General features: G+C 44.4%; 1 long non-coding RNA gene across 4 annotated transcripts in view; it reads left to right on the plus strand.

Annotated features, from left to right (window-relative positions):
• Positions 1–5800: 5800 nt before the first annotated feature.
• LOC108351545 (uncharacterized) overlaps positions 5801–17098 on the plus strand; it is a 67432-nt gene continuing 56134 nt past the window's right edge. For all 4 annotated transcript variants that reach the window (XR_005487379.2, XR_010053061.1, XR_010053062.1 and 1 more), the window contains exon 1: positions 5801–8310. This is a non-coding gene — a long non-coding RNA (uncharacterized LOC108351545). The remainder of the gene's footprint in view (positions 8311–17098) is intronic.

A 17098-nucleotide genomic window follows, 5' to 3' on the forward strand; every position in this document is an offset into this window, starting at 1 on the left:
CAACGCACAACTCTTCCTTTCCAGCAGTGCATGTGTCCAGTTGTCTAAAACCAAGGGAATTCAGTGGCTCTGCAGACACAAAGTCAGAAAGTGGATTGGCCAGGGGAGAAACTTGAGCTCTCTGGGTGTTTGCCTCAGCTATGAGAAGCATGCACTGACTTTTTTTTCTAATGAAAACTGGACAGTTTGTTTTGTCTGGGATGGGTTAGGCACTGCCTAGGAATGAAAGAAGTAGACCAGATGGCCCTGGTTTTTCCTAGGAGCATCCTACTAGGGAGTGGCACAGCAGTCCAGGTTCCCCCAAACTGCTCCCAAACTGTCCAAATACACAAATATCCTTCCCCTGGGTAAAGTCTCTATTTCTGCCAACTTCTATTTTAATAACTTGCCATTCTTCATATTTTTTTAACCACACGAGATTTCTTGTTTTAAACTTATTTAACAGATACTTGTTTAACATCACGGGCCTGCCTTTTCTGTAAGGGAATGGAGGAGGGGTAGGTCTAGAGGAGACAGGAGGTGAGAAGAGTCCGGGAGGAGAGGAGGGAGGGGCACCGAGGTTGGAATGTCATATATGAGAGAAGAATAAAAAAAATGTTCTGGGTCTGACAATGAATGCTGTAGGTTTGCAGAACTCAACAGAAACACAAACAGCATTTCTAAATTCATGAAGTTTGAATTCCAGTAGGAACAAACAACAAACAAACAGAAAATGGAGGATTGGAGAGTAATTAGAACCGTGGAGATCTCAAGTGGCCGAGGAGACGTGAAATCTATAATGAGCCAGTACAGCCTTGGGTGCATACATATGCATTATACCTGATCTGCTCATGTCTATACATATTATACATGGCATAGCAAGACACGCCGTGAAAGGACAACATTGGGACACCTTAGTCAAATAATTTCAGTTGGCTTGGATGTTGTAACTGGGCAGCACTTAATGCTGTACAGGCGAGCGTCATCGGATTGGGCTGAGCAGAAGAGACCGGATGTGGAGGCAGATGAGAGTGGACAAAGGCAGGAGGGAAAGACAGAAATCGTGTGAATCATTCCAAAGTTGCCTTTGGGTCTCAGTGGTAGAGCGGTCGCTTAGCACGTGTGAGGACCTGGGTTCACACATACCAACAGCAAGAGTTATCTTCTTGGTAAAGCACAAGCAGAGCAGTAAAGTACATTTCTTCTGGCTGTTTTCAGTGTGAGAATTAAGGCCAGAGAACTTTGTCATCTTGTGCTAACATGCATCAGTGTTCTGTGCATGCATACGGACACCTGCATGTTTGTGCATGTGTGTGTGTGCATGTGTGGTGGGGTGGTGGTGGTGTCTGCATTGGTACATATGAAAACTAGAGGCCAGTCACCATTGGGTGTCTTCTTCAATTGTTTCTCCACATTGCTTTTGAGACAGGGTCCATCACCAAACTTGATAACATTTTGGCCAGACAAGCTGGCTACTGAGCCCCTGGCATACCCCTGTCTCTGCCCCAGAAAAGCTAGGGTTACACACCCACAACACATGACTTTTATGTGAGTGCAGGGAATCCAAACTGAGGTCCTCCTGCTTTGGTATTGGGCACTTTACCCGTTGAGGCATCTCCTTTCCCCAGACACTGCTTCTGTGTGGCCTTGGAGAACGTAACCCCTGAGCTGGGCTCTCCTGTCAGGGCAGCTCTGAGTTAAGTCTCCATCTGAACTCCTTTCAATGTCCTTGAGAAGTGAATCCTATCCGGACTTTCAAAAAAATAATGTTGTAGGCTGGGGATGTAGCTAAGTGATAGGTACCTACCTATCCTGAGAAAGGTCTCTGTCTAGAGTACTCACCTAACCTGAGAAAGGCCACTGGCTTCATTCCTGGCTTAGTCCAACAAACAAAAGCCAAGTCACAAAGAGCACTGGAAATTCTTGGTTTGGACTAGAGGCCTTTGGACCATGTGGCTCCTTGCTTGAAGATTTAAGATGGCATCATGTCAGGAAACCCTTCAAGTGGGGTTCAACCCTGAGCTTAGGGTTTATACACTGGGCTCGTGGCCACCTCTCAGCCTTCCGTAGGATCCAGTATGCGTTTAGCCTCTTCCAGAGTTAATGGACTCACCTACCCTCTCACCAACTCCCCTGATACTCATTGTCTCCTGTGACACCCAATGGGGGTGACAGAGATGAAATGGCAGATTCCACTCTTAAAGGTTTATGACTCCAGGACTGAAAGGCAGGTGACGCCAATCACCATAACAGAGTCCCGGCCCTCAGAAAGAAGACCCTGCCCTAAAACTATTCAGGGGATCCCAGAGAAGATTCTTGGAAAATTTGGAGAACCTCATTCTCCAAATGAGAAGAAGGCTGGGCGGCAGGGAGTTTCAGTCAGGAAAGCCCAGGCTGGAAGCTCAGGGGAATCAAGCTGTGTGGAATTCGGCACATTGTGGGGAGAAGGGCACAAGGTGAAGGGTGGTGGGCAGGCGCTGGCCACTCCCTGGGCAGCTTCTGCACACATTTTATCAGTCCGCTTGGGTTTAAAACTCAGTACTAACCTTTTGAACGGATAGGATTATTGTAGGCCAGTCTCATTTTTCTTTGCTACAGTTCTCGATGTGTGTGTGGATGTCTGTGTGGGGTGTGGTGTGATTAAATGGATTAAAAGCTCTAAGCACCACCTGGCATATAGCTGTCCTTATATAAATGTTGGCAGCAATCAAGGTGATATTGACGCTGATGAAGATAATGTGTCACTCCTGGGGGTCCCCGAGGGAGGCAGCACAGGTGGACATGACACAGCACTGTCCATTTCTGGATTGCTAGGGCTGAGGAATTAACTTTGGACAGAAAGAGGAGTCAATTCTCAAATCCTCCCGAGTACGGCCTTGACAGCATGTTTGTAATGAGGTGTTCAAAACACTAGGATGGCTCCCTAGCAAACGCAAGGGGAACAAAACAGTATCAACAGTGAGCCAGGCTTTCTCTGTGGTGAGTTCTCACCCCACATCAGGAACATCTGAAGGAGTACAACAGGCTGTGCTCCACTCCTGACTCTGCAGAAGAATCCATGATTCTCGTTTCTCTGGCATGTTCCAGAATGATGCTCTGGTCTAAAACCCATACCTGAGGATAGCCTGCTTCCTTGCATTAGACAGAGGGTCAGACCCAGAACTCTTGGCTTCCTACTACAAACCACATCTTCTGCTGGGCAGCCCCGGGCAGCCCAGGTTCCCTCCTGGTTTCAGAGACACCAGCTCTGCAAAATGTACATGTTGCTTGGATCCCCATTTCTCCATTCGTGGAAACAGGAGATTGGACTAAACCCCTGGACGTTCTGAATCAGGATTCAACACATGGGCCCTGGCAGGACAGAAGAGGAACAAGAAGTTGGTCTCCTGCCAGCCTGTCACCCAATTCTCTACAACCCCCACTGAAGTCAAGAAGTGTCTATAACTCTGTTTGTTAGGACAAAATGGCAACCAACAGATTGGGAAAAGATCTTTACCAATCCTACAACAGATAGAGGGCTTATATCCAAAATATACAAAAAACTCAAGAAGTTAGACTGCAGGGAGACAAATAACCCTATTAAAAAATGGGGTTCAGGAGTTGGGGATTTAGCTCAGCGGTAGAGCGCTTGCCTAGCAAGCACAAGGCCCTGGGTTTGGTCCCCAGCTCCGAAAAAAAAGAAAAAAATGGGGTTCAGAGCTAAACAAAGAATTCACAGCTGAGGAATGCCGAATGACTGAGAAACACCTAAAGAAATGTTCAACATCTTTAGTCATAAGGGAAATGCAAATCAAAACAACCCTGAGATTCCACCTCACACCAGTGAGAATGGCTAAGATCAAAAACTCAGGTGACAGCAAATGCTGGCGAGGAGGTGGAGAAAGAGGAACACTCCTCCATTGTTGGTGGGATTGCAGACTGGTACAACCATTCTGGAAATCAGTCTGGAGGTTCCTCAGAAAATTGAACATTGAACTACCTGAGGATCCAGCTATACCTCTCTTGGGCATATACCCAAAAGATGCCCCAACATATAACAAAGACACATGCTCCACTATGTTCATAAGCCTTATTTATAATAGCCAGATGCCCTTCAACAGAGGAATGGATACAGAAAATGTGGTACATCTACACAATGGAATATTACTCAGCTATCAAAAACAACGACTTTATGAAATTCGTAGGCAAATGGATGGAACTGGAAAATATCATCATCTGTGAGGTAGCCCAATCACAGAAAAACACACATGGTATGCATTCATTGATAAGTGGCTATTAGCCCAAATGCTTGAATTACCCTAGATGCACAGAACATATGAAACTCAAGAAGGATGACCAAAATGCGAACGCTTCACTCCTTCTTTAAAAGGGGAACAAGAATACCCTTGGGAGGGAATAGGGAGGCAAAGTTTAGAACAGAGGCTGAAGGAACACCCATTCAGAGCCTGCCCCACATGTGGCCCATACACATACAGCCATCCAATTAGACAAGATGGATGAAGCAAAGAAGTGCAGGCTGACAGGAACCGGATGTAGATCTCTCCTGAGAGACACAGCCAGAATACAGCAAATACAGAGGCGAATGCCAGCAGCAAACCACTGAACTGAGAATAGGACCCCCGTTGAAGGAATCAGAGAAAGGACTGGAAGAGCTTGAAGGGGCTTGAGACCCCTTATGAACAACAATGCCAAGCAACCAGAGCTTCCAGGGACTAAGCCACTACCTAAATACTATACATGGACTGACCCTGGACTCTGACCTCATAGGTAGCAATGAATATCCTAGTAAGAGCACCAGCGGAAGGGGAAGCCCTGGGTCCTGCTAAGACTGAACCCCCAGTGAACGTGATTGTTGGGGGGAGGGTGGTAATGGGGGGAGGATGGGGAGGAGAACACCCATAAAGAAGGGGAGGGGAAGGGGTTAGGGGGATGTTGGCCCAGAAACCGGGAAAGGGAATAACAATCAAAATGTAAATAAGAAATACTCAAGTTAATAAAGATAAAAAAGAGAGAGAGAGGGAGAAGGCAGGGAGCTCTTGCTGACACGTTCAGCCGTGATTTGGATTTTCCATCCCAGAGTTGACTAGTTTAGATGATCACAAGACTGTGCTGTCACTATTATGAGTTAATCTGCTTCATGAGGGCAGGATGAAGTGTCTTGACAACCCGAGGAATCCGACCACAGTGCTCAGGCGGGGTATCATGGGTCCGTGTGTCATTCTCTAACTTTGATCTCCTTTCGCTCCGCCCACCGGTCATGCTTGCTGGCTGCACCCGTGTGCAACACTGGGCTGCAGGATGGTTACCTAAGATGAACACCTCATGGAAATGACCGGGCAGGCCTTGCAATGAAATTGGAGTCCCAACACTGGGCTTGGCAGGCCTTCTGTCTCCAGACCATTTTGATGGTGAGACAGGTAGGATTTCAGTGACATTACATAACCGCTCTCGGAAGGGACAGCCTGTCCACTTCAGTGGCAGAGGAAGAGAAAGACATCCCGTTCTACCATTGCTAATTATTGTGAATAATTTAAGTGCTGTTCTATGAGATTACACAGTCCTGTTTACTTTCATGACTTACATAAAGAAATAGTTAAGTATTAAGCTTTTGGCTAACATTTTTTTATAAGTAAAAGCTCAGATAGAACCCTAGCAAATTATTAGAATGTTCTCTCTCTCTCTCTCTCTCTCTCTCTCTCTCTCTCCCTCCTTCCCTCTCTCTCTCTCTCTCTCTCTCTCTCCCTGTCTCTCTCTCCCTGTCTCTCTCTCTCTCTCTTTCTCTCTCTCTCTCTCTCCCTCCCTCCCTCCCTCCCTCTCTCTCTTTCTCTCTCTGTCTCTCTCTCCCTGTCTCTCTCTCTCTCCCTGTCTCTCTCCCTCTCTCTCTCTCTCTCTCTTCCTCCCCCTTCTCTCTCTCCGTCTCTCTCTCTCCCTCTCTCTCTCTTCCTCTCTCAAGCTTTCTGACATTTGAGGAAAACAAAGAGCAGACTCCGAGCCTTAGCAACATTCTGTTGGTGTCGGCCGTCCTCCAGGGCAACAGATATTATGTTCCATTGGGGTCAGAGTTCAGCGCTGGTTGCTATGGGGGTGTAGGTGAGAAGCCACTTGTACCTTCTTACTATTTAATAGAGATTAAACAATTATTTATAGTGCAAACTGAACGTTTACAATAGCACGAGGAGGACAGAATGCTGTGGAGCAGAGGGAGCTTTTCATGAGTGGCCAGATTTGGAGGAATCCTAGTGGACCGAGAAAAGAACAGAGTTCTGACAGGTGTAGCCAGGAAGGACCTTCTGCCTCTAGGCAGTCACGCAAGATGGCTATGGAAGCTTGTTCTTAGACACTGCTCTTTCCCAACAAGGATTGGCCATCAACTCTGACACTTTGTGAGAGGAAGTAAGGCCCAGAACTCACATGTGCGAGCTTGGTGGCCAAGCTCCAAGATGGGTCAGTTTCCTTCGTTCCCTTCTGCATTACCTACCTACCTACAGTTCAAAGCCGGCACTCGGTGAGGAGCCAGCATGCTGGTTGGTAGCCTAGAGAAGCCAGCCATGACCCTCGCTAACCCAGGAGGCTACAACAGAGCTGGGCCTCCTAAGTTTCTACCATCTCACACACTGAGAGCCGGCTGAGGTGGTGGGGGAGCACACGGCTAGCTAGGAGGTTTTCGCATTGAGGATGGGCAGGATGCCAGATGCACAGAGGAAGTCCAGGAGTAACAGAGGAGTGTGGTCCAGGGGGCTGCAGTTGAGACATGGCTGGTGTTCTCTAGGACTGAGGATGCTGAGTGGGTAGCACACTATACGTGACCCCCATCATCGCTCTGTGTGTGTGTGTGTGTGTGTGTGTGTGTGTGTGTGTGTGTGTGTGTGTGTGTGCTTAAGGTCACTTTAGAAGTAACTCAGGAAGTTCTATTCCCTTGGTAGTGGGACTGGGACCATCTTTGGCCATTCTCCAGATGAGGGAAGCGGCTCACCAGAGAGTGATTCACAGAACAGGTGACAAGTGTCCATCTATCTACCCTTGTTGGTGTTGTCCAGGGAGACACTGCCCCGATGACTCTCTGCCCTTCAGCCAGTTCCCACTGGAATCGCAAGCTCACGCTGCTGCTTACAGAGCAGTACTGGAATGTTGGATACTGCGTCCCGATAGGTGCTCACACGGACCCCAGAGCTGAGCGGGTGTGGCGTGTTACTTCTCTACAAAGGACGACAGAGCTCATCTGGGAGGAGAGGCCTCACAGGTCACGCTCTAACCGTCTCAGGACAGCAAGCTCTGATAAAGTCTGTATCGACGCTGGTTTTTCTACGCCCCTGTTAATTACTCAGAATAAGTAAGTGTAAAAAGCTTGTGTCATTTCTTTAGGTTTGACCATGGCAGTGTCCTCCATAGATGTAGAGCGACCAAGGAATGTGATGCCTTTGGATACTACTCTGCCATCCTTCCTGTTAGCTCTTCCCACCCTGGACCAGTTTAAATATCCTGTAACTTTTACTGTCATCTTGAATTAGTGTTTTCGCTTTTACACTTTCATTCATTTTTTTTTTTCTGATGTTGATCATGACTTTGAAATTACTCTGTGGTAGCCTAAGTTGATAATTCTTTGCTTAAAGAATAGACTCTTTAAAGAGAGAGCAGTTTGGGGTTCCCAGGGAAACTGAATGGAAAGTGTGTGGTGTTGCCAAACACCCGAATCACCACCCTTGGAGTCTCCCCACCCCACCCATTAGCTTTCTGTTTGAAGCCACAATTTGTAGCCGCGGACAAACCTGTGTAGTCATCACATGGCACACATGCTTTATTGGTGGCGTTGCCAGTGCTTGGCCTTCTGTGGGTTTAGGCATCGGTATCATGACATGGGTGGACTGGTAGCCTGGCTGTCATAGCACCATCCAAGTACCTATGCCTTTTCATAGAGCATCTTCACACGGCAACTTGGAGAAGCCTTTGCAGTTGGCTTCCTTCACTCACTGCTCCCCATTCATGATCTTTCCCTAGTCTGACCTCTTTCCTTTTGATGTCATAATGTTGCAATGTTTGGACACAGCATGGTTTCTTTCATCCATCTGTTACTGAAAACACTTTTGCTACTTCCCAGGTGGGCCAATTGTAAGTTTGGTGCCGCAAACACTGGAGGCCAAGGTTTCGTGTGGACCCAACTTCTCTGTTGAGAAAATGATTGTTTACCTTTAAAAAAAATGCAGTCTCCATTTTGCCTTCTTTCCAGAAGTGACCAGAGTGCCTGCTGTGTCACATGCTCACCAACGCTGGGTAGCCACGGTGCTCCAGATTCTGGACACACCGACCAGCACAGAGTGGGATCGCTTTGATGAGGTGTGTGTTGAAGTTTGATGGGTTTCGCTAGTTACTTGGGTAGTTTGTTTAATTTATTTAGTTATTCATATATTTTAGATAGTAATCCTTTATTAGATACATTTTTATCTAGACTGTGGCTTTTCTTTCCTTTCATTGGCAGTGTCTTTTGCCGGTCAGAAACATTTAGTTTTAATGAAGTCCAGTTGATCAATGTCTTTTTCACATATGTGCTTTTAGTGTTGAGGCATGTATAAATGATGGTTAGATTAAAAATTCACATCCAAACAAAATGTAGATTTTCCTCTTTCTAGAATCTCATGGCTTTACGTCTTACATTTGGGTCTGAGATCTATTGTGAGCCCACGTATGTTTGTGTCGACCTTTATGGTTTTGGTTTCGGCCGTGGCTGTCTAGTCAACCCAGCGTTTAGACTGCCTTCACTCCTCCATACAGAACAGCCCACGCATTGTATCTCTTTCTTCAATTTGGCAGTTCTGTAGTTACAATGTTGTGTTGGTTTTTGCAGCTTTTATAATTAGCCTTGAAGCAAGACAGCATTAGTTTCCTTACTTTGTCTCCTTCTGTGTGATGTTGAGTCTTCTGAGTCCCTCTGTAAACTTTAAAAATGGTTTGTCTATACCCACAGAACAGCTGAGAGTTGAACTGAGGCTCTATTGAGTTCATGGATCAAACCGGGGAGAGCTGACAGCTTTGCAATAGGAAGGCCCGCTACCCAGGAGCATGGCTCCTTACCCTTCATTTTCTTCTCTGCTTTATTCTTCCAATTGTTCCTCTCATACAGATAGACTTAGATGTTGCCCTGAACACTTGGGGTGCTGGGAGTGGTTCCCCTAATATGGATGGGCCTAGACATTGGCCTGAATACTTGAGACACTGGGAGTTGCGTGCCGCTACCAATGGTTTTGTGTTTTTTACTTCAAACCCCACTTGCCTGTTGCAGGCACACGGAGCTCCCATCCTGAAGCTCAGCTAGAATAATCCCTTAATGAGTTCCAGGCGTTTGTTCTCGATTCTGCTCACAGACCTTCTTCAGAGACGGTTGGCTCATCTCTGAGCAAAACTGGCTCTATTTCTTCTTCCTCACCAAAGTCCCTTCATTTCTCTTTCTTATCTCACTGATGGGGACTTTTCTTTTTTTTTTTTTTTTTTTTTTTTTTGGTTCTTTTTTTTTCGGAGCTGGGGATCGAACCCGGGGCCTTGCGCTTCCTAGGCAAGCGCTCTACCGCTGAGCTAAATCCCCAACCCTTGATGGGGACTTTTCATGCAACACTGAAAATAGGTGTTGAGGTTGCAAAAAAGGGGAATCCTTGCTTTGTTCCTAGGCTCTTTAAGAAGTTTCTAGTTTCTCAGCCTTAAGTGTGATGTCAACTGAAGAATATCTTTATTGGGTCAGCATAGTTCTATTCTTTGTTTACAGAGAGATTTTTTTAAACATGTGTTCAATTTTTGAAATGTGCCTTTTTTTCTGCACCTTCCAATATGTTCAGTGATCTTTTTTCCCTTATCTTTTTGATGTGGTGACTCGTACCACATGATGACTGATTACCGAACTATCCTTTCAAAACCCAGGCTGACGCCTGCTTGGCAATGGCGTATAATTGATGGTGTATAGCACTGAACTTGTTGACCAGTATTTTCTTCTGGGTCTTTATCGCAGAGTGCATGGGAGATAGTGATCTGTAATTGTTGTTTCTCATAAGATTTCCGTGTGGCTCTGGTTGTAAGGCAGTGGTGGCACCACAGAATGAGGTAGAAAGCGTGTGTTAGAAAGGAATGGGGGTGGGGGTTGGGGATTTAGCTCAGTGGTAGAGCGCTTGCCTAGCAAACGCAAGGCCCTGGATTCAGTCTCCAGCTCCGAAAAAAAAAAAAAAAGAAAAGAAAAAAAAAAGAAAGGAATAAAGATTTCCCCTTACAGAACCAGAAAAAGAAAAGGAAAAATAACCACAAAGCGATCAGGAAAAAAGGGGGAGTGGTAGAAATGATCTTACAAACCCATGAAATATGTAAAGAGGAAACCGAGAAGCAAAACTAATAAATCCCAAAACTATGTCTTCAAAAATAATTTCAAATTAATAGCCCTTTTCTAGGCTGAGAAACTTAAAGAAAACACAAAATGCTGGTATAAGAAAGAAAATAGGAGCCTTCTGCTGCTGATTTCCAAGGAGAAGGCTGAGAATACGGTTTCTTCTTTAAATGATTGGTAGCATTCACCAGCAAATCCATCTGTGCCTGATGTGGTTTTGAATAATATTAAACAGATTTAATTTCTTAACAGAGATAAGTTCTTCCGACGGTCCGTGTTACCTTGTGTGAGTTCTAGAAGCTTTTGCCTTGAAGTGAATGGGCCATTTAGTCCAGGTTGTTGTGGGTTTAGAGTATTTCTCGCTATCTGCTGCTTATCAGTAGTGTCTGCAGTAACGTCCCTGTTTTATTTCTGATCGTGATTGGTACTTTCTTTCCTTTTTCCCTAATTAGTCTGGCAAGAGAACACATCATTCTGTTTTCAAAAATCTTTTTCAAAAGAATAAGCTTTTTATTTCATTGATTAAAAATATCAATGTCCTATATTTAATTTGATTGATTTTTATGTAATTTTTATTCTTGGTTTTCTTCTTTCTGCTTTGGAGTTATTCTTTTCCTTTCTTTTCTTTTTTTTTTTTCAGTTTCCTAAGGTGAGAGCTTAATGGACATTAGATTTTCCTTTTCTAATATATACATTAAATGCCATAAACATCCCTCTAAATATTACTTTTCCTGAGCTCCACACATTTTGATAAATTCTCTTTTAATTTTTATTTACTTCAAGAGATTTCACAATCTTTCATATCTTTTTTGACCCACATGTCATTTAAATAAATACATTGTTTAATCTCCAACTATTATTTTTGCTATCTTAACTGCCTTCTGTTATACATCTAATTTAATTTTATTTTGTTTTGAAATAATAAATTGCATGAGGTTTCTGTTGTTTCTAACATTATGGCCTATTGTGTTTTACAACATGCAGCCTATATTGAATGTTTCATGTGAGCTTGAAAATTTGCACGTTTCTGATATTGGATGTAGCCAATTTATATATAACAAATGCACAGTTGATTAATAATGCAGTTGAGTTCAACTCTGACGCTGGTGACGTTCTTCCCCAGTGGGTGTAGGTGTGCTGGGGCTGGAGGCTGTTTATTCTGACTCAAGGAATTTGTTTCCTTGAATTACTGCCAGTGTTTGCTTCTACATTTTGTTTCTTTTCCATGTCATTTTAGAGAACACTCTATCCTATGTGATGTCCCCTCCATGCCAGACAATGTTCTTGCTGTGAAGTCTCCTGTGTATGAAGTTGGCCTAACCACGACACTCTCTGTTGCTTGACTTGACTGAGACCCATCTTTCTCCACTGACCTTTAACCTACATGCATTCTATCCAGGGCATTTCCTTCTGTGACTTACATTGTTTTCTTTTACCCATTAGCAATCTGTGCTTTAACTGACACAATGTAGCCAATACCGTTGGTGCCCATCCTGTCTGCCATGTTTCTTACTGTTTACACACACAGATGCATAGACAAAAACAATCAAATTCATTGTGGTTATGAGTTTGAACAAATGATTATGCGTTGGACCAACAAAAATAAGGAAAAGGAGAGTTCGGTATTTCCTTTTCCTTCTTCATTTTCTGTGTCCTTCCTTTTTGTAGATCTGAGGTTCTAATGTGTCATTTTCTGCTTCTTTGAATATTTTTAAAAAATAGTTCTTGTGATACAGATCTACTGGCCACACCTTTGCAACCTTATTTCTTCTTTTATTTTAAGGAAAAACTGTGTAATTGAGAAAGGCTAGGTTCATGATATCCCTGTTTCTCTTTCCAAATTCTTCAATGTTCCTAAGATATTGTACTAGTCAGGGTTCTCTAGAATCACAGACTTATAGAATGAATATAAATATGGAATTTTGGGGAATGACTTACAGGCTGCAGTACAACTAACCCAACAGTGGTCACCTGTGAATGGCAACAGTAGTTGCTTGGTTCCACAAGGCTGGATGTCTCACTGGTCTTCTGTATAAGCTGGAACCCTGAAGAAGTAGGTTCGAGTAGATGTGCTGGCCAAGGGAGCGTAAACAGGTGCAGAAGAACAAACCTTTCTTCCATTGTCCTTATATGGGTCTCCTGCAGAAGGTATGGCCCAGATTAAAGGTGTACCTCAAGATCCAGATTAAAGACGTGTGTTGATCCAGATGAAGACTGTGTGTCATCCCACCTCAAGATCTGGATCAAAGGCATGCTGTCTTTCGACCTCAAGATCCAGGTCACACGTGTGCCTTCCATTTCTGGATTGTAGTTCATTCCAGATATAGTCAAGTTAACAACCAAGCTGACAGCTATCATAAGTAACAATTTAAAAATCACATTTACTTAATTTGTGTTGTGACAGAGCATGTGCGTGGAAGTCAGACAACAACTTTCCATGGTCGGTTCCACCATGTGAATCCTGGGTGATGTCTGGGTAAGGGGAACTCAGGTCTTCAGGCTTGGCAGCAAGCTCCTTTACTCACTCAGCCATCTTGCCTACCCTCAGGCCTTTACCTTTGCTCTTTGATAACTAAGACAGGTTTTCCTCTTTCTTCTTCCAGATGCTTCCCCTCGTCTGTGATAGTCTGTAGCTTGGCTACAGTCCACATAAGGGACAGTTTCCCTCTCTTCTTTCCTTTCCTTCCTTTTCATTTATCCTTCTTGGTGGTCTCTGAGCTTCCTGAATCTATGCTTTTAGTATGATGTTAATTATTGTTTCAAATATCTTTCTTTTCTTCTCTGCTTTCTTCTGTGGTGTTGGTGGGAACACCCTGTGAGTGGATAGTTTATTCTGTTTTTTCAGTCTTCTTCCCATTTGCTTTTCAGTCTTGTGAGTTTCTGTTGAGAGATCTGAAGTTCAGAGTCTCTTCTCAGTTGTACTTAGCTACCAACGAGTCCATCTTTGTAACAGCAGTTCTGACTAGAGTGAGCTAGATTCTCAATATAGATTTAATTTAAACTTCCCGGATGGGTAAGGATGTTCAAGATCTTTTCCCCCACATGTTTGTTGGCCATTTGTCTTTTGTTTTAAAGAGCCATCTGTCAACTTCATTGGACATTTCGTTGATTGGATTGTCTGACTTTTTTTGGGGGGGGAGGTATTAAGATGTTTGAGTTCTTCATATTCTAGATAGCCATCCTCTGTCAGATGTCAAAGAAGCAAAGTTATGGAACCAGCCTGGGTGTCCATCCACACGTGAATGGATAGAGAGATGTGATACACACACACACACACACACACACACACACACACACACACACACACACACACGAGTTATAGTTTTCCATAATGAAGAATGAAATGATGCAATTTTCAGGGAAGTGGATGGAACTGGAGAACATAATGTTAAACAAAATAAGCTAACCCCAGAAAGACAAATGTCACACCTTCTTTTATATGTGGGTCCTGGAATTTATACATACATACATACACACATACATCATACATAGACACATGCGTGTTTAAATCAATTATATATACATAGTTACATGTGTATTTATATAATGACACAGAGCAGAAGTGAGGCTGTCTGAGGTAACTAAATGCCTCACATACTTGAAGGAAGAGCTCTTTATAAAATCGATCACTATTTACAATGAAAGTCTACCAACATGGCATCTAAAAAGTCAGGTTTCACACTAAAAGCAGTTTTCCCTCCTGTGGTAGCTTTCGGTCTATAGCATTTCCCAAGTTCTTGGTTCGAATACTTCTGTTGGCTTGCACAGCCCATCTGCTCTTGTAGCCATGAGAACCCCTAAGGATTCCGTCAGATTTCACTTGCTCCTCAGTCTGGTGAGTCCAGTGGCTCTGCGGGTGCCCCAGTTTGCTCCCAGTGCGTGTCCTGACTCTTGAGATGGAACCCCGTCTTTTCGTATAACATGGCATCATTCTCCATTCCTGACTCTGATGTCTGGGCAAGGGGAACCGATACAGGAAGTTCTTCAGTATGTGTAGTAGGATGTGGGAGATAAGTGTTCTTATCCCACAGTTAGATCTATCTTTAGTGAGTCTGTTGCCCTGGACTATTAACTTCAAAACTGCTCCTGAGCCTTCCATCCCCACTCCTTAGGGTGAGATAGGAGGCTTTGAAGAAACTCAGTCTTAGTATTTTTTTCTTCTCTCAACTGGAAGGCCAGAACCAGGTACAAACAGGTTGGACGTCTCCTACCACAATCCTTGAGGGTGAGGGGACTTATCTCTTAATATTCACTTTGAGAACAGGGCAGAGCCCCCAGCAATTCAGATCCACAGAGGGGTTCCCTCACTGACCATCCCTCTGGATTTTTTTTAACTCTCAGACTAGTCCACATAGAACATTCAGAAATTCATCAGTGGTTTAGGCTTCCCAGAGCAAGCTCTTTTCTTTATGGGTGTGTCTATGAATGTGTCTCTGTTTGCAAATGTCTGCTCCGCTCTGTGTGAACCTCTGTGCACACCCACCCATCTCTCTAGTTTGGAGAGAGATGTTAGCATCAGGCACTGACTTTGTGGACACAAAAATTCAGCCTCCCCAGTTCTTTACTTGACCTTAGACTGACGCAGACCCTTCTGAACTGCTATGCCTAAACCATGAATTGAAAGTCACTGCTAGATTTTTTTTTGTTTTTTGTTTTTGGTTTTTTGTTTGTTTGCTTGCAGGCAATTTTACACAAAGATTCTTGAAGAAAACATGTAATTCTCTGGCATTTTTTTCCCCATGGGTAACTTCGATTTCCACCCGTGGCTAATTAGCATAAATGCTCACAAAGCAACGTTTCTCAACATGACTGATCTCGTGGCTGGATGGAAGACTCATCTTGACAGCTGAGTGATTCTGACGGCATCCTAACTGCAGAAAGAACCTTGGTCAGTGACCAGGAGGTGGTCAGTCACAGAGGGTCTGATGAAGTAGAAATGTAAAAACTATTTCCTACCTACAGTAGTTCCCTCATTCATCACTACCTGGCTTTATATCCGTTCTCTTTGTCCTCAAAATAGAAACTATCTGGAGTCTGCAGCTTGCACTGAAGAAGTTAAACTTAGGTTACCTATCTAAAATCAAAAACAAAAACAAATCAGAGTCCTGTTCTCTTACCCAAATTTAACAGGCAAGTGTGATGTAACCCCATGGGTCAGCTGCACCCCTCTAACTTTTCAACGTGGTCAAAAGGTGAGTGAGAAGCAGCTTCTCACTCAGGTCAAGTCCCCTCATTTCAGGGACTCTCCCTGGCTGACAACCGGCCTGAACCCTGGTGCTTTTGCAGGAATTTGTGTTTATCTAGTCAGAGCCAGGGGCAGAGATAGCATCATTCCCACGGCGCCCGACTTAACTTGGCTTTGGATGATAAAACAGACGGGTTGAAACCTGTCATAGCGGATTACCTCGTTTTAACCATCATTTCGAGATTTTTATCTTTCCGTGTGGATAGTTTAGCTCCAGAGACTTTACTTGATCGATCTCCTCCTGAAGGAGAACTATCGTTACATGGGCCTACCCTGCCAACTCTCCCGTAGACTCCGGGTTTTTACCGTGTCGTTAACTCTGCGCTGTATCCTTCCCGATCCTCTCTGGGTCACTCGTGAGAGATCTGGGACCAATCTCTGACTCTTAGCCACTGATTTCATCTGTGCTAACCAAATCCTAACAGAGAAGAAGGAAGTGATTGGTCGAGGTTCCTCACCACCTGCTCCAGACTGTCACCAAGTACCGCCTTGGGCTACATGAGAGCTATTAACGTAGACGCAGGGTCAAAGCCGTCAGTTGACATCTGATCTGGGCCCCATGGCATGGTTAGCACCAGCTCCTTTTGGACATGATAAACCCTCCAAAGTGTCTAAGAAACAGGCAACGGATAAAGCAGTCTTGGTTGGGCCTTTAAGGCAGATCTCAGCCACATCTAAGGACAAGGCTGCAGCAGGCCATGACACTGGGTCCCTGACTTCTCATCATGGAGACTGTATTTATCCCCATTTCTGACTTGGTGATGAAAAACAATCCCATTGGTACAACAGAGCCACAGTCAAAATTTAATATATTTGGGTGGAGTAAAAGGAGCCAATTCAGACATCGGAGGCGTGGGGAATATTTTCCTTGAACATAGGCTGTCCAAGAAGACTCAAATTCTGTTCGCGGCCGCGCCATTGTTTTGGCTGGCTGGCCTGTAGGTTCTGGTAGTTTCTCTACCCTCCGAAGTAAAATATTGACACAAGTGAATTCAATGAGCAGAGGAGGGAAGACAACAGGGTGGGACGCTATTGAGTAGATCCTGATTCCACCCTGCTCTCTGAGGAGGATCTGGTACTTTCTAATGGGAAAGTGAAGCATTCTGGGAGGCCAGAGGTTAAGGCAGTCTTATTCTCCTTTGCCTGAGAGCTCAGGATGTACCTTTGTCACTGCCCACGAAATAACACGTGTGTGCATTCTGGATCTCATGTGGGGAATCTCTCAAGAGCCCTCTGTGCTAGCGAGGTGGGTTCCCCACCCCAGCATTGGGAAGGCATAACGGATTCTCCTGGTCCCCCAGTCACCTGGGTCACTCTTATATAAAAGTCCAAATAGAGGAATGCGGTGCTCTGTGGCCCACAGATTGTCCACCTGATAGGGGAATTAGGAAAACCAAGTTCTCCTCCCAAATCTGCCTGGGAGATAAAGTCTCCAGATCCTAGTTAATAAGTGTTACATTGCATAACTAACTGCAAAACTATATGTTATCTTTTCCCTTCCACCCAGTTAATTCGAG

The sequence above is a fragment of the Rattus norvegicus genome, chromosome 7, assembly GCF_036323735.1.
Source record: "Rattus norvegicus strain BN/NHsdMcwi chromosome 7, GRCr8, whole genome shotgun sequence".
In the NCBI taxonomy this organism is placed as follows: domain Eukaryota; kingdom Metazoa; phylum Chordata; class Mammalia; order Rodentia; family Muridae; genus Rattus; species Rattus norvegicus.